Raw genomic sequence first — 18,328 nt, 5'->3', positions numbered from 1 at the left:
AGGAATAATACTGCCACCTGTACCCTCCCTAGGTAGGGTCCTAGTCCTGAACAGGACAAAAAACCAACCAACCCTAAAACAAATAAACAAACAGAAAAAACCCTCCCCCCCAAAAAAATGAAAAACCAAGAAAAAAAAAAAGTAGTATTCTTCAAGACAGTTTCACTGCTGTACAGGATGCTCACCAGAAAACAACAGATGTGCTATAATCACTACTGCCCATTCATTTCCTTTCTGCCAGAAAGAAAGCAGCAGTCATCAATTAAGAACTCCTATCTACAGGACACAAAAGGAAGTATACACTTCTCCTTGGACATTTGACCGCAACAATAGGAGAGGGCAGCGGGAAAGGACTGACTGGTCTGAGCAAGTGTGGCAGGAGGGAAAAAAGCAGATAGGCATGAGTGAGCTTGTTTCTTTGAATTTTTAAAAAAATAAAAATACGAAGTTTTGTTCAACACTTTAATATACAAATGTTTAAAACATAAATCCCTTTGTCTACAAACTATAAAAAATCCTAATTATATTTTTTCTGAATTTTTTCAGACAATTCATTTACTCTTTTTCACAGCAGAAAATCCCAAACATGGGAACTGACAAGAGAATTAAGCAGCTTCTATCTGGAAAAGTTGTTTTATCAATTAACAAAGCCTTTTCTGAATCATAATTTTTATAAAAACATTAGTCTAAATGTACTACATACATAGAATTTCAATACACCACTGGCATAAATTCTTTAGATTAATATTTTTAAGAAGTCTAGTCAGATCTGTGGATCCTTCCATTAAAGATTACGTTTGCTGGTCAGCTTCATCACTCTGAAATAGAATGACAGTTTTCATAAAACTGCCGACAACTGAAAACCCTAGAGAGATGGGCTTTATATTATGTCTGTTCCACAACTGTAGTCAGCCACAAAGGGTTTGCCGGAAACTTATTGAAAATGTTAGCCTTAATTAAGGTATTAGGCCGTAATCTAGCATGCTAAATTAAACCCCAAATATTCCCATGGACACTACTGCGACTGCTCTAAGAGCTTGGTAGGTACTTCCCACAATAGGAAAGCTTTTACAGGCCTTCACATTGCAACTGAACCCTTATTTTCACTCTGTACCTCTGCCTCACTGCATACCAAAAATAGACCCGACTTACAGAAAAGCTCATATGTGGGCATAGAATCATTCCTCTCCACCCCCACACAGATTTGCAAGCTCTCACACCACTAAAGGCATGACCTAAACAAAGCATTCAGTGATGCACAGATGCTCAAGGAGTTTTTTTTAAGTATTGACTTCTAGCATAAACACACTGCATATTAAAACTCATGCAGAATTGCCAAAATAAAGTATATTGATCTAATGTTTCCTTCTCTGCTACAACATATTATGACTTACTAGATGCTGAAGCCCATTTTAATCTTTCTAAAGATAGTCTAACCACCATATTATTGAAACAATTAAAAACATACAATATTGTTATATAAGTCAAATGGATAATAGGAAAATAAAAACAAATTTTATAAAACATTTCCCCCTCTGCCACCAAAAGTTTTTCAGAATGACAATATTCTTAGAAATTCTAGATTTAAACCTGATATGTAAAGCAGATCTGGCAAAATTATTGGTGATTATTTGGTAAGATTTGACACCCATCCCTCAAAGCTGTATCTGCCTAAACCATTAAGCTTTTTTTTTATGGAACATCAGTCCTCAAACTTCGTGTTTCTTCCTTTTTCCCACGAAATGAATTCTTTACTATATGCACTTCATCTAGTCCTTGAATGCTGTAGTTGATACATTCCCACACACTCTGGTTTTGTTGACACAACAATTTTTTGAAGCACTTCACAGTGAATGCTTGTCTGCCAGGGATCCCAAAGAATCTTAGGAAATCCTCTGCATCTCAGGCCACGGGCACAATCCATGTTATCTCTGCTTTTGGAAAAGAGGTTATTTGAGTCTGACGGGCTGGTTAGCTTTTCTGTTCATCGTGAAAACACAATAAAACCCCTGCAACTCAAAACCAGGGCGAAGCAGCACACTCAAAATGAAACGGAGATCAGGGAAGGGGGAGAGTTTGTGCAAATAATTCATTCTAAGGTCACTAGGCAAATACTTTGCGTGCATTTGGATAGGCACAAACTTCAAGCTAAATAAATAAAATTATTTCCTGTGTGGAAGATGGGAATGTACAGCCCCTCCACACTTGTGGATGAAAAAGTATGCTAGTAATTAACTACCAGCAAATAACACAGAGAACTAGTGCACTGAATTTAGGTAATTCCAATTATTTTTCTCTAATGCATGTTAAAACATGCAACCAAATTCAAACCTTGCTATTTTTGGAAAACACTGAAGAGGAATTTCTGGTCTTTCTTCTTGCAGCCTCTGCAAAATGTTTTTCTACTTACAGAGACTGTTCTCCCTTGTATCCAAACAAAAGTAAGATCTCACTAATGTTCATCAGATGTAAGCTTCAGTCTAATGCTACACAGTCCCACAAGTGTCTCTCTATTACAGTTATGCAATCTCAAAGCATTGGAGTCAAAGTTGCCAATCTCCTACAAGTTCATAAACATTTGAACACAATTGGATCATAAATAAACACTACAAAATTTTATTACAAGCCCCACTATCAGTAGAGTAAAAGAATAATATTATTAATTAGTGGTCTAATATAGCATATTAGTATTCCCTCTGCAGGCCACAGAAGCCAGAGTGGCAATTAACAGAATGCACCTTTTTAAAAAAAAATTATAAACTTATCTATGCTACACTGGTTTCAACATTAGCACTGGAAGGAGTGAAGTAGATTACCTGTAAGGCATCAAGTTCTTCCAAATAGCAGTGTCTGAGTGTCAGCCACTGAATGCCTGCTTTTTTCAGAGAGAAGAAAAGATTCCTTTAATCTGGCACCAGGAATCTTTCTTGTTGGAGAGGAGCAGAAAGAGATCTTGCCTAAAGTTCTCTTATTTAATATTTTCTGTAGAGTCTCCTTTCAGCCCTATTGTGAAGTTTTCTATAATGTCAATTTGTTTCAGATAATCAAATGAGTGAAATCAGTTATTGCAATCAGGTTACATTTCCACAGCATGCAACCTGCTTTTCCTACATTCCCAAGCTCCCTGGATGCTCCAAGACCTTCGGGCAGTGAGATTATATAAACAAAATTAAATCAGTAAAAAATAAACTAAAATTACATAGACTAACATAGGAAATCTCAGGAGAACAAAGTTGTCCTGAATCTCCCCATCCCCATAGGGAGACCATTGTTTCTCCATGAAAGTGGCACTTTTACTTCCAAAGGGAGAGAATCAAACAATCAAACAAAATATCAGCTACAGATCTTTAGCAAAACCTCAGTCTCAGTAACAAAGACTAAAACTGAACAGTTATGCTCCCCTAAATGCTCAGGTGTCCCCCTAAAATTTGATTTAATTAGCATAAAACTCAATTTAACTTAGCATAAAATTTGATTTAATCAGCATAGGGTGCACATGAGGAACACCCTGTCTTGGCTAACCCACACGCCAGGCCAGGCCCGTTCAGCACAGTGACCTAGTGTGGATTTGCATACTAAGCAGCCTCATGGTTAACCTGAGGCACATTCACCATATACCAGTGGTAATCCTCTCAGTCAGAGGAACAGCAAACATCATCCCACTTTTAAAATAAAGTTTAAAAGACAGAAGTTAAAATAATTGTAAAAAAAATTTACCTGGTAGAGGACTCACCAAATATATCACTGTTAGGCTGAGCAAAATGAAGTCACTTTTCCTTTCCTCCGTTGAATCTCTGGCATTCTGCAGAAAGAAGGGTGGAAATTACAGAATTAGAGAAAGGATAAAAGGGAGCTCAGCTGCGCAGCTCAGCAGGGGTCTAGGCACACCTCAGTTTATTCCCCCTAAGTCACGCTCGCCGTACGTACGCCTCCCGTTCTGACCTAAAGAGCAGCTGAATAAAACATAGCACGGGCTGAATCCAGTTCAGACAAGCTAAGGAGTTAGATTTTGAATCGGCATTAGACACTAATGTGATTCTGAAAATCCAATTAAGAGCCTTTACCACCTCTGCCTACCTACATATCTTTAAAAATCTAGATCAGACAGATTGCCTATGGTTGTGCTGTATGCCTGTGCTGAAGCAAGGAAGAACTGCTGCGTTCCCAAGCCCCAAATCCCAAGGACTTCAGGCCACACTCCTTCTGGAAGTTGTTGGAGCTGATTTTCAACTCAATTATCTTTAATGCCTGGAAACCTCTATCCAAATGAGCCCTCACTTCTCTGGCAACATCAGTGGCCTATAAAGTACATCAGAGAATGGGTCACTGTGATTTGCCTGGTACCTCCATCAAATCTAGGTATTTTCACAAGGTCAACAAAGTGTGATAAATATCCGAAGAAAAATAATGTTTCTCCTGCCACTTCACAAAAACCAGCTATTTAGGTAGAACTGTGGTGCAGCTTTTTCTCGCAAAATTTATTGGCCTGCCTTGAAGTATAAAAATGGAGGATTTTTAGTTTAACAGGGAAAAGAACTCATTCCCTCTGCTAAACTTGTAGCCCCTCCCAACCTCAGTAGAATATCAACTGGAGCTAAACAAGGATACCTTTTTTTTATTATTTTCATTTCTCTAAGACATTGCTTTACGTTACCCTTTTCTAGAGTATCCAACATTAATTCACCTCTCCTTCTGTGCTATTTCTGTGCCACAGACTGAGCCAAAGCTGACAGTGAAGAATCCACAGAAACTGAACATCAAATGTTCCTGTTCTGAACTTTCAAGAAACTATTTAATATCTTTCTTCTTTTTTATATCATCATAAGGCCTGTTTATATACTTGAAGTGGAAACAGTGCACATTCAGCTGCAATTGATTTCCTGTATGGCAAAATACCTCAGGCATTCAGCTGGCTGGAAACACTACGGAGGCCTCTTACCATCACCAGTTTTTTGAGACCAGGAAGCTCTGCCCAAGGCTTGTTCTTATGCCAAAATAAATGAGAGTTCCTGCTAACTGTCCAAGTTAATTTGGTCTAGGCGAACCAAATCATAAACAGGCAAAATTTTATATTTCAAAGACCCATTTAAAAAATACTGGTCTACCTTCAACTTCAACAGTAATGCCATCAATTCAATCTTGCTGATAGGGCATAATGCTCATCTACAGATGTTTTTTAAATACAAAAAACTACTCCATCTGAAATTTTCTTTCAATAAAATATCCATATATTTGCCTTCTCCACGCTATCTTTACAGCAATAAATTAACACTACAGGCAATTTCACAGACTGAAAGAGTGTATTTTTTTCTTTTGGTATCACTGAATGACAACTACAGTGACAATTTTATTTACTTCACTTAGTTCTTCCTTTTAATAACTGAAGACAGAGAGTAGTCTCCACTAACATTTCTAGGAATCTGAAGAAGGAAATACATGTAGACATGGTAGTCTCACCAAGTTCCTGTGATTAGACTGTAACAGCTGTAACATTCAAATGCCCAACCTGACTGTACTTTAGATTGTAAATTAAGCAAAACAGAAATGAATAGTGACCTATAATTACCATCCTACTTTCCACTTATCATGGAAGTTTCTCTAGCCTCAAATCCTCCAGAGTCAAAGGACTCAATTTGAACTGCTTGAGAACCCAGTTTCTTTAAGAACCCTAGAAAAAACAGACTGGCAACACAACCACAACAATTTAAATATACACACATTTGTGTCTGTATATATATTTTTATGTATGTATGTATCAAATATACATTATATATAAATAAGGGAAAATCAGGAACCATGAATGACCCCAAAGAAGCCTAAACTTTTTACTGGGGCTCTCATTTGACTGTAGTTTCATCAGTAACAGTTGCTTAGTTCAAGGGTAAAATTATTTGCCAAAAGCTGAGATATTCTCTAATCCCCAGTGAATACAATGGGCTTTCAAAACCTTTCATCTGATGATCTGAGACAGGGTCTTACAGTCATATCCAAATGGACTAAAGTACAAACTGTTGGATGCTACAGAATGTTCTACCAACCTTCTTTAACCTTTCCAAGAAGGTTTTCTACAGATTTCACCATCCTCATAATACATAACAGGATAATCTGTAATGAAAATTAATTTTCATCCTGTGATATTTTTTTAAATTCAGTGGTTTATTTCTCAACCATCAATGAGAGAAAATGGAACACTTTTGTACTAGAAAAACCATCACAAAGAAAAGATGTTGCATGTTCCTTTCAAGAAAGTGTTTAACAAATATACTGTAATTTGTCCTGTAATTTAGATTTCATCTTTAAAAAGTTTGCATGATTTGAAATAGTCTTAATTAGTCTAGAAATATATCACAGTTATTAACAAAAAGCTGTACTTCTTAATCACTTTTAGAAAACATATAGGGCTGAAGCATCAAGCAAGTAGCAGCTTAAAAAGAAAAAGCACCAAAGAAACCTGAGTTCAGATATTTAAACTGACTTGAACCGTAATGTCTGGCTGTCCTGTGAAAAACAGTTTGGAACTTGGAGTTCACACTATCATGTTAAATTAAAAGTCCAGAGGCTTGAAAAATATCTTTCAAAATGCAGTAAAATTTAAGTGCTCCTTTCAGGTGTGCTCTATATGGGAGGCAACCAAAATAACTTTCAGTAAGAGGATGGGTGCTTTACTTTATTCCTTAGGAGTCAGTGAGATTATCTTCACCTCAGTTTCCCTAGAAAGTCTAAATGACACATAACCCTTGTGTTCTACACACTCTATGCGTGGTGAAAGCTAACCTTATCACTTTAGTCCAGTTACAGGTTCCCTCAAATCATGGAGTCTGAGCTTTGAAATCTCTGCTTTTAAAGAATTCCCTTATCCTGCCTCAGCTAGGCTAAATGACCACAGTAAGCCAGAGCCACCCAACTACATGCAATTGTGTTTCACAAACTTGCAGGTGGGAACTTGCTTCAATTTCAACCAGGATATCAAGACATTCATTCCATTCATTGACATTCCTGCTCTCACCTATGCTCCAATCGCACCTCACATCAAAACAACTCCATCCTTACAACTTGGATTATATTGTGTATTGGACATAACAAAATTGTGTCAGCACATACTGTAGCATTTTAAAACAAATATTCTTGCCAAAAAAATCCACACAGTGACCCTCTAAGAAAAGCTCAGAATAAAATTCTTTGTAGATGTTCACATGTGCTAAACAGCAAACCATTGTGCCAGTTTAATCACCAGGGAGGAGAACTAAAGTAAAAAGTTATTTGACATGACTTTTACTGAGTTATGTGCCAGTTCCTAAAGCCCAGCTTTTCTGGCTGAGGAATGCAGCTTGCTTCTACAGGAAGGCCACATGCTGTAGCACCTTCTCATTGCACGACACAACCGATTAACAGATGGAAAATGTGCCACATCCCAAACAAACGGATTTATTCCACATGCAATCAGCTGAGAGCTTTCCCAGACATATTAAGCTAGTTTCACGGACTAAGTGCATGCAGCACTCCTGGAGTTTCTTTCACTCTAACCATTCACAACAATGAACAGCACAAAGGTGAGTTGCATGACAAGGTCAACAGCTGAGTCAGTCTTCGCCAGAACTCCAGACCATCCCTGGTATGACCTCAAACTGTCCCCAGGAAAGAAGTCAGCATTGGGCAAGTACGGGCATAGATAAGTAACTGTGATCCAGATACCAGAACTAATCACCCCCTGATATGACTCAATATTTATAATTAACAAATAAAAGGAACCAACCCAGCACATTTTCCTGAAATCATCAGCAGATGGGCATCACTGATCCTCTATTAAATATTGAAAGAACTCTTTGTGCAACACTGATGTTGATTTAAAGAGCAAAAGGGAAAAAAACCCATAACATTTAGTGGGCAGACGCCTCATGGCTACAAGACAGCAGCAATGAAGAAGCATCCAGATTACCCTAGTATCCAGATCCCTGTGGAAGTTCCAAGAGCTGCATGATGCACACAACCAGGGCGGGCAAGTGAATGTGTCAGGTACGTATACCAGCAATATGAGACGAAAGAGACTCACAAGCAAGAGATTTTCAGTGGCAAAGGCTGATGACCATCTTTTCTTCTGAAGAGAGCAAATGAGACCATCATGGTTTTGTTTTTTCAGAATTCTTCCTTGAAAAGCAGACACAGCTCCTATCATATCCAAACAGCATGCAGTGATGTCTGGGAGAAAACCTTCCTTCTCCATACCCCATGCGTGCATATCACAGGTCCTAGTCACATCAGTGCTTCACCAAAACATGGCAGAAAAAAAAAAAAAAAATCACCTCTTCTCCTTGCTTTGGCCTTGTGGGAGTCTGAGTCAGCACCTATTCTGTGCTTTGGATGAACAAACTGCTTTGAAGGGGCCTGAGGAGTGCAAGAGCACAGAGAACAGAGATTATTTATCAGCAGGATCCTCTGCTGCAGGGTTGCAGAAAGAACTTCAACGTGGTTCCTTTTGGATCTGCAGTGTGCATGGCAGCAGCAGGACAACCTAGCTCTAAAATGAAGAGCACAAGTGACACTGTCAGCGTGCACAGCCATGAGGAGGCACACCTGTGTTGGGAACAGGCCACACTGCTAAGGAGAGCACTGCTGCAGGTGAAGTGGCAAAGTGCAAACTGCAGTAACTGAGATCATCAGGATGAATCACAACACAGGAGACCAGCTCTAAAATCTGCCCAGAAGAGCTTGTGCCTTAGCAAACCACTCTGTCCTTCTCACCAAGAGAAAAATGGGGTTTTCTTAATGCTCTGGTCTGCATTTCCCTGCTGGCAGACTCTAAGAAAATGGAAAACTATTCCTGAAGGGAAGAAAACCTGTCCTTTTCCCCTGAGAAATCTGCCTAGCACTGACTTTCCTAGCACAGATATCTCTGATACCAATTTAGGAATCATGTCATCTAAAGAAATGCAGGAGCACAAGCATGCCAAGATGCTGCCCTATATATCAAAAAGAAACCTTGGAGATTTAATGGTCATTAATGCCTTCATAAACTACTTGCTTTCACTTACTAACAGATCACAGTATTCTAGAGTAGTTTACCAAAACATCTACACTGTGCCTGATGCTTGGTACTGCAAGTAGAGTTTAAGAAAGTATGTCAGCGGCTTCATCCCAAAAATCTGGGAAAAACTCAGAAGATTAAATGAGTTCAAGTTCAGGAGAAGGAGATGCTGGAGGCAATCTCCTCATACTGTAAGGCAGAAGAGCCTTCACAGTACAACCAACCTGATAAGGCAAGGATTCTCAGAGGCTGTATCGAGTGAGGAGTGGGCTAAGTGGTCCTGTCTGCCAGCAGGACACAGACAGCAACCTCAAGGCAGGAGGAGCACAGAATAAGCAAGATAAAGCAAATCAGAGATTTATGACTTCAGATTCAGCCAACATGAGAAAGACTGACAATTACCAAAAAAGACTGACAGAAAGATGTTGCAAACCCCATGCTGGTAGAGTATGAGGGAAAACAAAGTATCTCTCCAAATTCAATAGTGATTTATTGTTAAATATGTCTTTGTCTACCATTCAAATAGGCTAAGACTGCTGATTCTTCAGAGAAGTTAGTGTTTCTACAAGCAAGTGAAGTCTGTGATGACATCACTCAGACACTAAGGTGTGACAGCTCTCTGGGGAACCTCATGAGGCACCTTATCAGGACAGCAAGAAGGAACTGCAAAGTAAACAGTGAGAAAGCTTCATAAGCACTTAAGTATGAAGCATGCTCATCTTGGCAGCACCAATACTGCTTGTAAGCCAAACCGAGGTTTCTGCTATTAACTTGGTTTCAGTTTAAAACAGTAAGTGGAAAGCTCTGTGCATACTGAAGTGATAAGGATTACTGACATGCAAATAAATAGTTCTTCATCTCACCCACATTCAAAATTATTTACAAAGAAGGAACTACCATTTTTCCTCCATATCAGACATCAAGGACATAAAGCACTATCTTACTTTACACTGAAGTACCACAGATCAGTGGCAGCAGCAGAAAGCAAGTTGTTCTGCCTCTGCCTTTCTGAAATGTGTTGGGACCTCAGCTATGCATCTGGACTCACTGGGGTAGGCAATGCAAATACAGAAAATGAAACAAAAATAAAAAGAAAATCCTCAAACAGCACATTGATTCTGGTATGTAGAAATCACAGTGAAGCTGCAGCAGACAGTGTATCTAATCTTAGGGAATATACATGAGGGTAAACCTTGGTAAATACTTTAATAAACCAGAGTTTACAGGGGGTGAGGGAGTAAGACTTGCCTGTGTTTACAAATAATTTTGCATAACACAGGGGGAAACATGGGAGAAAGTACAAGCACTAGAACCTATGCACTAAATGTAGGAGCTAGAGACTTCTTATGTGGGCGAATTAAAAGGCAGAAACTGACCTTGAAGCCCACACCCAGATGACAATGCCGGATGATGTTAGCCATGACCATGAAAAGAAACTGGCTGTTACGTTATCCCAAGCACTGCTCCTTATGACAACCCAAACAGCCATCTCCTTCCCAAGACAGGTACCGAGGTTTTATCTACTATGGCTGTGAGCAAGCAAATGAGCTGGTGATTCAACCACTGTACCCATGACACACTTTTTATCTCTGCTCTGTACTTCCAGTGAAAGGAAGCACACATCTTATCAGCAGAAAAGAGTAGTTAATGATAGTAATGCTTGGAGTGTGATCCTGAAGGAGCTGAATGGATATGAAGGTTCAAATATTTAAATGTTAACGCTCATTAAGTTAGGTTTTAAAACATCTGGGCACAGCTCACATTCAAGTTTCTACAGAATGTAAGTTTACAGGAAGAGGCTTGGCACCACTTGCAATCTGAAAATCCGAGCAGGCAAGCAAGACTTACAGGATTCAAAGTTAATTAGTGCTGCTTCAGTCAAAAGTTGACATGGGAAACTGCTGCCAGCCCAATTTATACCTGTTCACTACATCTTGAAAAATGGGAGGGAGGGAGGCAGGCGGGAAGGAAGGAGGGAGGGAGGGAGGGAGGGAGGGAGGGAGGGAGGGAGGGAGGGAGGGAGGGAGGGAGGGAGGGAGGGAGGGAGGGAGGGAGGGAGGGAGGGAGGGAGGGAGGGAGGGAGGGAGGGAGGGAGGGAGGGAGGGAGGGAGGGAGGAAGGAAGGAAGGAAGGAAGGAAGGAAGGAAGGAAGGAAGGAAGGAAGGAAGGAAGGAAGGAAGGAAGGAAGGAAGGAAGGAAGGAAGGAAGGAAGGAAGGAAGGAAGGAAGGAAGGAAGGAAGGAAGGAAGGAAGGAAGGAAGGAAGGAAGGAAGGAAGGAAGGAAGGAAGGAAGGAAGGAAGGAAGGAAGGAAGGAAGGAAGGAAGGAAGGAAGGAAGGAAGGAAGGAAGGAAGGAAGGAAGGAAGGAAGGAAGGAAGGAAGGAAGGAAGGAAGGAAGGAAGGAAGGAAGGAAGGAAGGAAGGAAGGAAGGAAGGAAGGAAGGAAGGAAGGAAGGAAGGAAGGAAGGAAGGAAGGAAGGAAGGAAGGAAGGAAGGAAGGAAGGAAGGAAGGAAGGAAGGAAGGAAGGAAGGAAGGAAGGAAGGAAATCAGATAAATTTTCAAACTGCCACCTTGCTTTATATTTTCACAGCAATGCTATGCACTTTGATTAGTAAAAACACAGGTAGTGACCACCCCCACACACAGGTACTTCAGAAGGCACCCCAGTGAACAGATGACAGTGGGTTTAACAGTTTATAATATGGCTTAGACAACTGCTTCTTCCAGGCCTCCTTGATAAGTATAAGTAGTAAGTAGTTTTTCCCCCTATTTCCTTCCCCAGTCCTCCCTGACTAGGCCTGTTTCTTTTCCTGTATTCTATTTCCTGTACTGTAATCAAGTTCATGGTTAAACCTATTTCACACCAAGTTCATATAAACTCAACTTATGGTGAATCAGGCTAGACTAACTTATTGAACACAACAACCATAACTAAAGACAAAAAAAAAGTTTATATCCTTAAAGTGATTTGAGAAACTTTAAACACTAAGAGATAGTCTGTCACACCTTTTTTGAAAATTAATGAATACAAGCATGCTATACTGATATTTTAGTTATTATTCAATCTGTTCACATTCATCTCTTGTATTAGCCATGTATATAAAAGACTCCTGTACTTACAATTTTAAGTATTGCCAGTCCACTAAGATTGACTTTACTTTTGATTCCCTTTACTCCTATTCCCAGGCCAGCTTTGTGGTTTCACCACTCACTGTGTGGTGTGAGGCTTTTCTAAAGTGAGGCGAAAGCTAGGCTCCACCTCTCTTGCATTTTAAGTTTACAAGAATAACACTTTTTTCCATTTTTTTTCTCTTTTTTGACAGTCCTATTAGCTAAAACTTTTTATGTGCAGTGACAGTAATGCAGGTTCTCAAAATTAACCATTCAGCAACAGTTCTGCAAGCCTTTCAGTCACTCCATATTTTGCTGAGGGCTGCAAAAATTCTTTTCCCCCACCTCCCCCTCTCAACTCTACAGAAGCAGAATGTCGTTTAGAGTAACTAGTGGTAAGACATCCTCACTGTCCTCAACAGAAAAAAATCGAGCTTATTATAAGAGGATCACCATCTCTCCAAATGTCTTCAGTAGACATTACATTATTATCTTGCATTTTTTCATATTTCATTATTCTATCTTCTGTTGTATTCTAGCTAAATATATGTGCACTATATTTGGCAAATAAGAAGAAATTTATGGCAAAGTAACTTAAAGCCGTAACTAATTTAATGTGTCAATAAAACATGTTTCTTTAACACAGCAACCTTCCTTCTCAACACAACTGAATGCAAAAGGGAATGCACATCAGATTAATTACTTTGTTCTAATTTACAACTGGCACAGCTTTATACATGTCTAACCTGAGAAACGCTTTTAAATGGAGCTTGCAAATGGCAATACCATTCATCAGCTTGGATGTTCCCATTATCTCCTGATCCAGCACATCTGACCCTATGGAGCTGGGGTACATGACAGGGCCATGCTGCCACCCAGAAATGTGGTCCCTCTTCCTCATAACCCCATGCTCCCAAGAACAAGAGCTGCAGCTCTAGCCTGGCTGGTAGAAATTCAGTGGTGCCCAGCAATTGCTGGAATGGCAATGAAGAAGCATGAAGAAAATGAATAAATAAATAAAAATCAACAGTTGAATGGGTCTTTGGCATACTTTAACAAATGTGCTAAGTATCTGTTCAAATATTGTTATTTTGGACTTCTTAAAAAAAAAAAAAAAACCAAAAAAACAAACAAACAAAAAAACAAAAAGATAAAAAAGTTCCATCCATTCTATAGTATCCTTCCTTACGATTGCTTTGGTTTAGGATTGGCCTTTTTTAGTGACAATTTTAGAGATGACATCTCCGTAGAGAAACTTTTTTTCAATAGCAGTATCTCAGGCTAATCTGTGGATCTACACTTCAAAATTACTAGCAGCAGATTTTGTAACTGTGTTCTTGATTTCCCATTTTTGGGTTGACCTCAAAAATACTCACCAAAAGGTTATATGGGTGATACTACCACCAAGCAAGATAAAGTGACAGAAGCCAATGTCAAATTACAGTTCTGATAGTGTTCTGTGGTTAGAGAAATAGACCAGCTTTGCACTGCTGAGTTTGCATTCAAAGACAATAAAGCACTACTTCAAGTAAATGCCTTTGTCAGTTGTTACAGCCCTATGTGTAGCAGAGTTAGCAGGGCTTTAAAAAGCCTTTCCTGAATGGGAGCCAAGAAATCACAGGTATATGAAAGGCAGAGGACAACAGGTATACAACAACCCAATCCAAATAAATGTGCACAAGGAGGCTTTCAAACATGCATACTGCTCTAAATGACTTCACAAAAATACTATCACCGGTGCCACATGAAAGACTGTGTCAGTGAAAGGTTCCAACATAGCAACCCACACAAATAACGTAGCAAAAAGTACACAAACTCACTACTTGCCACTTATTAGAAAAGTAGGCAGATATTTTCACTTCCCTTCTAGCTTTAATGTTTTAGGTCACAACAATGGTTTAAAATAAAACAAAACTATAAAGAAAACCAAAACACAACCCCATAAAAAACCTACCTAGACAAAAACACCCCACCTCCACACAGGAAGGTAACAAGTGTTCAGTTAGTTAGCTCCAAACCCTTTCTACCTTTTTCTATGGCCTCACAACCAAACACTTTAGTCTCAAAGTACGCCTCTAGACAGTTAATTTGTAGTCTCACATCCTGCCCAAGGAAGAACACATTAGCAGATGTCCTGAAATGATGAGAGCTGTCAGCACACTAGGTTTGCTACTTGAAGATTTCCACTTAACCAAGTCAATGCTGTCTTTGCAAGATGTTATCAAGTAAGACTATAAATTACAAAATTATTTGGCTACACACCTTTTTTTTTTTTTCCTTTCCCTTTTTTTTTGGAAAATCAAAAGTAAAACAATAAGAAAAATGACACTTTAACACCTAATGTTAGAATCACAGCATGCCTTTGCAGATATGCACTCAGTTGTGTGGCCACAGGTTGACGTTGTTTGCTTAGGGCTCTCTAGGTCTGTGAGAGACAGCAAGCATTCCCGTAAATGAACACGTTTAAAACTGAAGCCTTTATCAGAATCCTTTGCACCATTTCTAGTTTGCCAACTGAGAACACAGAACAGAAGCAGAGTCCAAGTTTAATAGCTAAGCATCTGCATGGACCCAAGAACAATACCAATATTCATTAAGGGGCCAATCTCAAACTGCCTTCTCATATTTTCAAGACAAGAACTCTATTAATACATTTCCTAACCTTAGCATAACTCTTATGTTTTCATCCCAAAGCACACACACACACACACTGGTGAAGAGTTCCCAAAATTATGACAACTACGTGCCCCACACACACCGGGGGGGAAAAAAAGACTAAAAATAAATATTAAGGAAGCTATATATTGTGCATTGCCAACCACAGCGAATTGTACAGCCAGGATTTGCTACAGACAGATTTAGCTTCACACAAGCTAACAGGATTCCTTTATAAATTTAGCTAGAGGCACGGGCAACAAACTCTTGTGGAAATTTGAACCGCAGCTCTCCAGCAGCAAAGACTACTCGCTCCAAGAATGAAACAGTAGCAAAAGATTACTATTAGTAGGCTCTTATTACACAGCTTTCAAAACACCTATAAGTCATCAGGTTCTCTAGGCGCAGTTATTAAACTGCTGAAGTACCAGCAAACTTTAAATAGAAAAAAGCAAGGCCACAGCTCTTTCTGTGTCTGCCAATTAATAATCAAAGGAGGAAAAAAGCCAACTAAAGAGAGATCGCGTTGGAAACCAGCTGAAAGTTCGTCTGTTTCAGGTCCGTTTCCCTCACACTTGGAGCAGCGTGGTTTGTGAAGAAAGAAGGAAACGAGTGTCTCAGCTCTGTCAGTGCTAACTGAAGGATGAGATCTGAAGGGCTTCTCCTTCAGCAAGAGGAACCGGGACACACGACCTGCAAAGCAGGGAGAAGACGAGTGCAGAATATGGGGAAATGCGTTCAGGGTTGCCCTGCCCCTCTGCCTCTCCACAGAATCAAAGCTCCTGCTACTTAACAATAGATCAATCATATTTTTAAACCTCTTTAGGCCATACTTATCACAATCTCATTAACTTCAAAACATAAAAAAATAATTAGATGATGAGTTTTGGGGATTTGCTAAAGCATCCCCATAAAACCTGAGGCCCTATGGAATTCTATCATATTTTAAGAGAAGTACCTCCTCTCTCGCCGAAGAAACCGGACGAAACCCCCGGGCTGGGGCTGAGCGGGTGCAGCTCGGCGGGGCTGCCCGGGGCTCCGGCGGAGCACAAAGCGCTGCGGCGGCCGCGCTGCGAGCGCGGTGCCTCGGGCGGGCAGCGGCGGGCGCGCACAAAGGCTGCGCTCACCGACCGCCCGCTGCCCTGCCGAGCCCCCGCCGCGCTTTCGGGGCTGCGGGACACCGGCTGCGTCCCCGCCCGCCCCGAGCCGAGCCGAGCCGGGAGCCGCCGCCCCCTCCCCGGCGCGCCCGCCGAACAAAGCCCCCCGGCAGCGCTCACCGGCAGCCTCTCGCCGTCTTCTGCCCTCGCCCAGCGCTCCTCCTCCCGCTGAGAAGCCGGCGCAGGGGTGCGGGCCCGAGTGCGGGAGGTCACCCCGCTGCGCAGCCCATTCAGCGGCGCCGCCCGGGTGTCCCCCTCACAGCGCCCGCGGCCGCGCCCCGGCTCACTCCGTGCGCTCCAGCTCCGGGCAGCGGCTTAATCTCCAAACTTCCTCCTCCTCCCGGCCGGGCAGAGGAGTCTGTGAAACTCCCCTCCTCCATGCAGCTCCCGCAGCCCAGCCGCTGCCTCAGCCCCTCCCCGGGGCGGCCTGGCCCGGCTCTGGGCTGGGGCTTGCTTTGCTCTCTTTCCCCTCCCTACTCCACCGCCCCCAGCCCCCGAGGCTGGGAAAAGGGGGGGAAGAGAGATTAACCATTCGGATTTGTCTCTGGAATGGAGCCAAAGAGAGCAGTCGGATTACAGCCCCGGCAAGAAGGGAGGAAAAGGGAATGGGGGATGAAAAAAAAATAAAAAAAATTAAAGGGGGGGGGGGGGGGAATCCGCTACTGCTTCCACGCAGGGAAAAGCGCTGGGCTGTCCTGCCCTCCCCGTGTGTCAGGTCACAGCCTCTCCGCCCGGCTGCGAGCCCCATCCCCGCCTCGCCGAGCTGCCCACGGGCTCCTCTCCGGCACCACAGGTATGAAATTCAATTCACAGGTCTGAGAGACCTTCTGTAAAATGAGTTGCCAAATTGACAAAATACGAAGGGAGCAAGTCCACGACGAAACACAAACCCGTAAAAAGCAAATTCCAAGAGGTTATAGATAGAGACTCAACCTGCCTCGTGGCAGGCTTCTGGGTCATCTTCTTTGGAAAGGTGAATTTAAACTTACACAGCATTTAAAAGGAATAAATTAAAAAGACACACACAAAAGAGAAAAAATGGTTTAAATAAAGCCTGAATTCTTCATACTTGTTAGGTGCTCCTTATTCCTCCGAGCTCTAACAAAATTCATGGTTTCCTGTAAAACCTCATTCCGAATTTCACATTTAGTAAAGCTGTATTGTTTTTGTTCTACAACAGGTTCTCCGTCTACTCATGCTAATATAAAGCATGGGGAATGCAAGGAAAATTGGGAGGTTAAAACAGCTCATACTTTACAGATGTCAAAACAAGAAATTACAGCAGTAATTCAGAAAAGCAGGAAGTTTCAGTGTTTGCCTTAATCTTACCTGTCTCACAGGAATACTAAAAAAAAAAATCCAAAACCACCAAAACACCTTGGTCAGGGTCTGTTTCTCTGTCACTGATTCAGAAACCCAGAGCTCTTCCCCTACATGCACACTGAGTAGTCTTCAGACCAGTGCTGAATTTTAAAAGATTACTTAATTCATTTGGCCACATTTCAAAACAAAAGTTTATGTTTAATAAGTGGGACTATATTACATTTTCAAGAAAAAAAATTACCTCAAATGTTTTAATGACAGCTATTCTTGCACACGACATTTATTGACGTTGCAGAATTACAGCATAGTTATCACAGAATCACAGAATATTGTGAGTTGGAAGGGACTCTCAAGGATCAAGTCCTAGTGCTGGTCCTGCAGAGCACAGCCCCAGGAATCCCATCCTGTGCCTGAGAGCATTGTCCAAATGCTCCTTGAACTCTGTCAGGATGGTGCTGTGAGCACTTCCCCGGGGAGTCTGTTCCAGTGCCCTAACACCCTCTGGGTGAGGAACCTTATCACCAAGGGGTAAATCTCACTCCACTCCTATTTCCCTGTCATCAGTGTCCTATGAGGCAGGAAAGGCAGATCAAAGGAGGCTGGACTCCACAGTTAATACTCTGGAATGGTATTCTACAAAGTTGCTTTGACAGGAGAGCAAGTGGGAAAAAGGCAATTTCAGATGCCTTTTTCAGATGAGGTTTTGTAGCTCCACTAAAATCAGCCCACTGGTTGTGATCTCCTGCACTGCATAGCTACTCCATATCTGAATTCAACATTCTTGCCTCAGTACACTACACTCTGGCCTTCTGCTGGGTACAAAAAGTTAGCCTTCATTTGCAAGTCAATAGAAAAAAAAAAAAAGTGAAAAAACAAAAAGAAAAAAAAAGCAAAAAGAAAAAGCAAAAAAAAAAAAACCAGCAAAACATTTCTGATGAAACTACAGGGAGAGAAGCATTTGTAACTCTTTCTCATTTGGGGAATTAGAGAATGTTTTTCCTTTATGAATAAATCTTTGAAAGACGGCAATAAAACAAACTACTGCTTGATGCATTTAACTCAG

At 41.2% G+C, this 18,328-nt stretch overlaps 1 protein-coding gene across 3 annotated transcripts in view; it reads right to left on the bottom strand.

The window, feature by feature from the left end:
* Positions 1-16,416, bottom strand: part of PLEKHG1 (pleckstrin homology and RhoGEF domain containing G1) — a 126,988-nt gene extending 110,572 nt beyond the window's left edge. The window contains exons 1-2 of one of the 3 annotated variants that reach the window (XM_058835540.1): positions 16,063-16,416; positions 3,718-3,802 (exon numbers count right to left, since the gene is read on the bottom strand). The gene's annotated coding sequence lies outside the window, so the exon portion shown is untranslated. Of the gene's footprint in view, positions 1-3,717; positions 3,803-15,743; positions 15,916-16,062 lie in introns of those variants that run through there. The other 2 variants (XM_058835541.1, XM_058835542.1) reach the window with 2 other exon arrangements.
* Positions 16,417-18,328: the final 1,912 nt, after the last annotated feature.

Source organism: Poecile atricapillus, chromosome 3 (assembly GCF_030490865.1).
Source record: "Poecile atricapillus isolate bPoeAtr1 chromosome 3, bPoeAtr1.hap1, whole genome shotgun sequence".
In the NCBI taxonomy this organism is placed as follows: Eukaryota; Metazoa; Chordata; class Aves; order Passeriformes; family Paridae; genus Poecile; species Poecile atricapillus.
Note: the sequence above shows the minus strand (reverse complement) of the source record. Positions and strands in the feature narration are given on the sequence as shown.